The 7,259-nt window shown below is 39.6% G+C and overlaps 1 pseudogene; it reads left to right on the top strand.

Annotated features, from left to right (window-relative positions):
* The window catches only part of LOC138168377 (cytochrome P450 2C19-like), a 13,964-nt pseudogene extending 12,975 nt beyond the window's left edge, over positions 1-989 (top strand).
* The last annotated feature ends 6,270 nt before the right edge of the window (positions 990-7,259 follow it).

The following is a 7,259-nucleotide window of genomic DNA, read 5'->3' as shown; positions in this document are numbered from 1 at the left end:
TCTCTCTGTCTCTGTCTCTCTGTTTCTCTCTCTCTCTCTCTCTCTGTTTCTCTCTGTCTCCCTCTGTTTCTCTCTCTCTCTGTCTCACTCTCTCCTCTCTGTCTCTCTCTCTGTCTCTCTCTGTCTCTCTCTCTCTGTCTCTCTCTGTCTCTTTGTCTCTCTGTCTCTCTCTCTCCTCTCTCTGTCTCTCTCTCTCCTCTCTCTGTCTCTCTGTCTCTCTCTTCTCTCTCTGTCTCTGTCTCTGTCTGTCTGTCTGTCTCTCTCTCTCTCTCTGTGTCTCTCTGTCTCTCTCTCTGTCTCTGTCTGTCTGTCTGTCTCTCTCTCTCTCCCTTTTCTCTTTCTCTCCCTTGTGTAATATCGACAAGGGCCAAACTTCCTTGATAATTGCCAGCTCTTTGTTCCACTTTGGATTGTGTTGCTCAACCTTAATTTATTTATAGAATCATAGATTCAGAACTGAAAATGTTCTTGGAGGTCATTGAATCCAGCCCCCTTATTTTACAGATGAGGAAACTGAAACATAAAAAAGTTAAATGACTTGTCCAATGTCAAGATCAGACCTGGGGGGATGGGGTGTGGGTAGCTAGGTGGCACAGTGGATAGAGCACTGTGAAGTCAAGAGCAGCTGAGTTCAAATTTGACTTCAGACACTTACTAGCTTTGTGACCCTGGGCAAGTCACTTAAACTTGATTGCCTCCCCACCCAAAATTTTAAAAAATAATAATCTGATCTGGGATTCAAACCAAGGTCCTCTGCCTCCAAATCACACTTTTCATTATGCCCTGCTGCCTCCCTCACTTTTGAATTAATCATCCCAAAATATTCCTAGGAAAAGCAACAACCACATTCTGAATTTACCATTGAAAACTTGGTCCATACTGCAAGTGATCTATTTGCTGCAGGAACAGAAACAGCAAGCACCACCCTGAGATATGGATGCCTGCTTCTCCTGAAACGCCCTGAGACAACATTTAAGCTAACAGGCTGATCATACACAGCCATAATTTAGTCAGCATGAGAGGGGTCCATGGTCTTATTAAAGCTTTCCTTGGAAACTTTTCTGTTGTGATTTTTATATACTTAAGTCATTACACATTCAAGCTGACTCATTCCTTCTCCTCCACTGCTAGCTCCACCCTGCTTAGTTAAGTGATGTGTAATTGTGAATTGTTATTAGAGACAGGCATGGAGATAGTGATAGGGATAGATAATATAGCCCAGTGATAGAACTGAGAGAAACTGAATGATTGAGGGGCACTGGTTCTGATGGTTCATTGATCCTGCCTGACCCAGGAATCCAGCTGGTGCATCTGGATTCCTGTCACTCATAGTATCATGCAGGGCAGTACCTTGGGCCTATGGTTGGTCACATTGAGTTGTGGAAAAGGTCCAAAATGAGATCCCTCCTCATTTTCTTAGCCAAGTGCTGCTTGGCTTGTATTTTTAAGGACAACTTGAGCCTGCCCAGAGGGCATAGGACATAGGTGCCTCCAGGGATTGTCAGCTGATTTAAGAGACTAAAATGTAAATTTCATCCATTTATGTACCTCTATATGTATCTATGTATGTACATATTTGTCTATCTATCATTTATCAGAACATGAGGGTCAAATGCATTTTTTTTTGCAGAGGGGAGAGTAGGGCAATTGGGTTAAGTGACTTGCCCAAGGTCACAATGTTCCTTTTTCTTCCATCTTCAGGAGTGGTTCTCTTTGTGTGATCAGAAACTGACTCTTGTCTTTCTTGGTGATAATAATAATAGACAGCATCACTATTTGTGAAGCACTTTACAAATATTATCTCCTTTTATCCTCAAAGCCACCATGAAATGTAGACATTGTTATTATTCTTATTTTACAGACGAGGAAACTGCGTCTGAGAGATGGCACGTGATTTGGTCAGGGTCACACAGCTAGTGCATATTTGAGGTCAAATTAGGTCTTTCTGGTTCCAAGTCCTATACTCTATCCATTAGGCCAAGTAGTTGCCTCTGTTATAAACTCTAAGATGGACTGGTCACCTTCCCCAAAATTCCCATAATTTCCATCCTCAAGTGTGCAGAGAAAGTGTGCCAGGTGTGATAGTATCCCCAGAAGCACAGCATGATGCCTTCAGAGAAAGAATGTTGTGCCACAGAGGTTCTGCAGATCTGTATTTACATCTTTGCTACCCAAGTTCCTCTCAGATGGTGAGCATTGGATCAGTAAAAGAATTTCCCTTCTTTTGGTTCTGCTACATGTGTAGGATAAAATTATCATTAAGAAAAGTCAGGGGGGCACTAGGCAGCGCAGAGAATAGAGAGAGCACCAGCCCTGGACTCAAGAAGACCTGAGTTCAAATCCAGCCTCAGACATTTGACACTTACTAGCTGTATGACCTTAGACAAGTCACTTAATCCCAATTGCCCTGACTTTCCATATCCAAAAAAAAAAGTCAGGGTATTATGCCCTGCTCTGTTTTTGACAGAAAGGAAACTGGGGGCAGCTAGGTGGCACAATGAATAGGGCACTGGCCCTGGAGTCAGGAGGACCTGAGTTCAAATATGGCCTCAGACACTTAACACAAAAACTAGCTGTGTGACCTTGGGCAAGTCACTTAACCCCACCTGCCCTCCAAAAAGCAAAGAAAAAAAAAGCAGAAAGGAAACTGAAAGAATTGAATGAATAATTGAAGTCTTCCATCACTGCTATGTCATGTCTAATAATCTGTCTTCTGTATTCTTTGTCTATTTCTTCTTTCTGCCCAAGTGGTCTGTAGAATACTCTCGTGACAACGTCATCCTTGATGTTGCCTCCAACTTTCTTTACCTGGATGCTTTTCATCATTCTTCTTTCCTCTGCTCCCTTTATCTTTTACATTTATACTACATCACCCTCTTTTTCCTATCCTGCTTCTTTTGAATAAGATATACTCTTTCCAGAGCTTCATTCTTGTTAAGGATATCATCCTACCAAGTCCTACATATAACTTCAACGTCAAATTTGCTTCCTTGTCTTAAAATCTCTAATCCATCTTCTTTTTTAGCTATGCTGTAAGTATTGAAAAATGCTTTTGACTATATTTGTGAGAAACCAAAAGAATAATCCTTCCAACCTTTGTTTGGTGCATCATTCTGTTCCTGATTAGGTGTCTATTATTCCTATGTTTTAATTAAGATGTGGTACAGAAAGCCAAATCCCTTTCTCAAACCCCGTCTTACAAGATGTCCATTTCTGAAATCTGCCTTTCCTTTCTGGATCTTTGCTTCCACTTACAGCTATAATGAATATAACACCTGTACTCCTAAGGTCTTTTGTTTTGTTTTTGGTCCTAACATCAAAACCTTTGGAAATGCTTCCCTGGTTCTTTGTAGAAGACTAATTTTTGCTCATGTGAATCACTAAAGGTGGGCAGTAGTCATCCCCCTTGCTGAGTCTTGGGAGGTTCACTGTTATGTCTTTGATATGTGCTCTGAGAATATGGCAGACCTATATATTTTGATCATTGTCAGCAAACAACTGTTTCAATATCTTTCCACAAGAAGTCACCAACCATTACTCTTCTCTTCTTCCTGGATATCTTACCAGATAGCAACTGTGAAGCTGCTTTATCATTCCTTAGAATACAAGTAAGTGCTTCTTCCTCAGAGCATCTGTCTTTACCTTTAAGGAGAGCTACCAAGGTGGGAGACAAGTTGGCGGAGTAGAAGCCCAAACCTGGAGTGGGCTTCCTCTCCAATCACTTCCAATATGTGTAAAAAATGACTCTAAACAAACGTTAGAGCTACAGAACCCACAAAGTGACAGAGAGAAACAAATCTAAAGGAAGCCTGGCAGGCAGACAGGAAGGGTCTCTTGCACCAGACCGGGAGCCAAGCACAGTCTGGCATGAGCTGTGAGGTTCCAGCCCCAGGGTGTCCCTGAACAGCGGCCACTGGAGCAGACTGCAAGAGAGTGAATTATGAGTAACTGTGGTAATTTCCCGATTTCTCATCCCATAAATGGCAAAGACAAAGTAAACCTTCAGTGCAGAACTTTGTTGGAACAGAGGAGGGGGGGAAGTGTTGAAGAATGTGGTCTGGTCCCTGCCCCCTGGGTGAGAAGGGGCCAGAGGCGCAGCACACCACAGGGCTGCTTCCAGAACTCCAGGCCTACAGATCGTAGGGGGACCAAGCAACCATTCAGACAGATCCAAACAAATGAAAAAAATAGAAGAAAATGTCAAATATCTCATTGGAAAACCTACTGACCTGGAAAAAAGATCCAGGAGAGATAATTTTAAAATTATTGGACTACCTGAAAGCCATGATCAAAAAAAGAACCTAGTCACTTTCAAGAAATTATCAAGCAAAATTGCCCTGATATTGTGGATGGCAAAATAGAAATTGAAAGAATTCACCAATTGCCTCTTGAAAAAGATCCCAAAAAGAAAACTCCTGGGAATATTATAGCCAAATTTCAGAGTCCCCAGGTAAAGGAGAAAATACTACAAATGGGCAGGAGGAAACAATTTGAGTATTGTGGAAACACAATCAGGATAACACAAGACCTAGAAGCTTCTACATTAAGGGATTGAAGGGCTTAGAATACGATATTGTGGATGTCAAAGGAGCTAGGACTAAAACCAATAATTACCTACCCAGCAAAACTGAGTATAATGCTTCAGGGAAAAATATGGTCATTCAATGAAATAGAGGTTTTTCACGCATTCTTGATTAAAAAAAACAGCTGAACAGAAAATTTTATTTCCAAATACAAGAAGCATGAGAAGGGAAACAGGAAAAAGAAATCATAAGGAACTTATTAAAGTTGAACTAGTTACATTCCTACGTGGAAAAACAATAATTGTAACTCATAAGACTTTTCTCAGTATGAGGATAGTTGGAGGGAATGTATATGTATGTATAGGAGGATGTATGTGTATATAAATATGTATGTTCATGTAGGCATATGTATGTTCATGTATACATGGACAGGATGAGTTGAATATGAATGGATGATATCTAAAAAATAAAATTAAGAGGTGAGAGAGGAATTTATTGGGAGAAGGAGAAAGGGAAAGATAGATTAGAGTAATTATCTCATATAAAAGAGGCAAGAGAAAACTGTTGCAATGGGAAAAGAAATGGGAAAACCTGATACTCATTGAATTTGGCTTAAGGAGGGAATAACATACACACTCAACTGGGTATCTAACCCTACAGGAAAATAGGGAGTAAGGGGATAAAAGGGAATGATAGAAGGGACGGCAGATTGGGGGAAAGGGAAGTTAGAAGCAAACATTTTTGCAAAGGGAAACCATCAAAGGAGAAAATAGAATAAGTGCGGGGCAGTATAGGATGGAGGGAAATATAGTTAGTCTTTCACAATATAACTACTATGGAAATCATTTAGGTAACTAAACATGTACAACCTATATTGAATTACTTGTCTTCCCAGTGGGGGTGGGTGAGGAGAGAAGAAGGGAAAATATCTGGAACTCAAAGTTTTAAAAACAAATGTTTAAAAAATGGTTTTTTACATGCAACTGGGAAATAAGATATACACATACTGGGGTATAGAATCCGATCTTGCCCTACTAGAAAGTTAGTGGGGGGTGATAGGGGAGGATATAAGAGAGAACAGATTCAGGGAAGGGGTATTTAATAGGCTTGCTATTTTGGGGTGGGGGTAGGGGAAAGACAGAGAGAATAAAATTGTAACTGAAAATCTTGTGGAAATGAATGTTGAACACTAAAAATAAAAAATATATATTTTAAAAGAAGAGCTACCAATTTTTTATCAGCTCTTTTCTTATTCTTTTGTGTGACATTATTTTATTCTTCAACATAATGACACAAGTCAGAATTTGTTTCTGCCTCTTCACGTCATCTGGCAGATGTTTGAACTTATGTACTCTTAGTGCACTTATTGTCCACTCAGGTAGCTCTTTCCTTCTTTGACAGATCTAATGGTCAAAAGTTATTTTATTAACTTTTGGTAACCTGAGATCTGCCTCCTTCTATCTTTTACTCATCAGGATTGGTTCTGCCCCACAAGATGTCAAAATTCAGTTTCATTTCTCACAATAGTATGCCAGATTTTCTAATTTACTATCAGCACAGGTGTATAAAAATATATTGGCTCTTTCCATACTTAAAAATGAGGGGTTTTGACTGCATAATATTTCTAAGTTCTCTTTCAGTTCTAACATCCTATGGTTGTTATTTTCTACTTATTTGATTCTTTCTTTCTTTCTTTCGTCTGTCTATCTATCTATCTAATTATTTGGTACCCTTTTCAGGGTACCACTATAATACCTTTACTATCTTCTGTTCTGTATGATGATGAAGTGTTCCCCAAGCCAGACAAGTTCAACCCAGGACACTTCCTGGATGAAAGTGGCAAGTTTAAGAAGAGTGATTATTTCATGCCTTTTTCTACGGGTAAGACATATCTTTAAAGGTCTGCATCAAAGATGGATCAATAACTCAGAGGACTTGTGTTGCGATCCAGCTTTGCTACTTATTACCTATGCAACCATGGTTAAAATATTTCATTTCTCTGGGTTTCAGTTACCTTATATGCCCAAAGATTAGGTTGGACTAGGTGACCTTTATGGTCCTTTTTTTTATGGTTCTAAAACCAGAGAGTAGGATGGAAACATGATACATCATTTTCTAATTATCTTTGGACTATGGTTCATCAACTAAATCAGCTGGGTTTCAGGGTAGGTGTCTGAGCTTATTCCAAATAAGAGACAAAACTGAAATAGTGGCCACTCTGTTCTGCCTCCGGACCCACAACTAAAGCCCCATCCATCTCCCCACATTAAAAACTATCCTCCCAGTCACCCTCAGCTAGGAGCTACTTCTCAGATAGTCTTCCAGGCTTTTACATTAGCATGGTACCATCTTATATCTTATCAAGCCAGGAAGTGGATTGATTGGGTTATCTTGTCTAATGATGGCCATCCACAGGATGGGGAGCTGGAGGGAAGAAAAAAAGGGGAGAAAATATGTTTGCTTAATTTTATTACATATTTAAAAGGAATAGCAAGTTGTACATAATAGATTTGCAGTTTCGTGTGCAATCCTTTTAAAATTATTCTGTTTTAGAAATGCTTGTTTTATTCCACAAATTAAAAACAAAATAATTTTTAAGAAACCATATTGCTTTCCAGAATCGTAGAACAGTCTATCAATGTGCCTGTTTCCTGAAGCTCTTCTAGCATTTGCAATTTTTCTGTCTTGTCAGCTTTGCCATTCTGATGCCATTCAGAGTTACTTTAATTTACGTTT

Source organism: Petaurus breviceps, unplaced genomic scaffold (genome assembly GCF_028583685.1).
Source record: "Petaurus breviceps papuanus isolate PSGF00001 unplaced genomic scaffold, PetGlider_PUasm1.0 37, whole genome shotgun sequence".
NCBI lineage: Eukaryota > Metazoa > Chordata > Mammalia > Diprotodontia > Petauridae > Petaurus > Petaurus breviceps.
The sequence above is the reverse complement of the archived record's forward strand: the minus strand, read 5'-3'. Positions and strand labels throughout refer to the sequence as shown.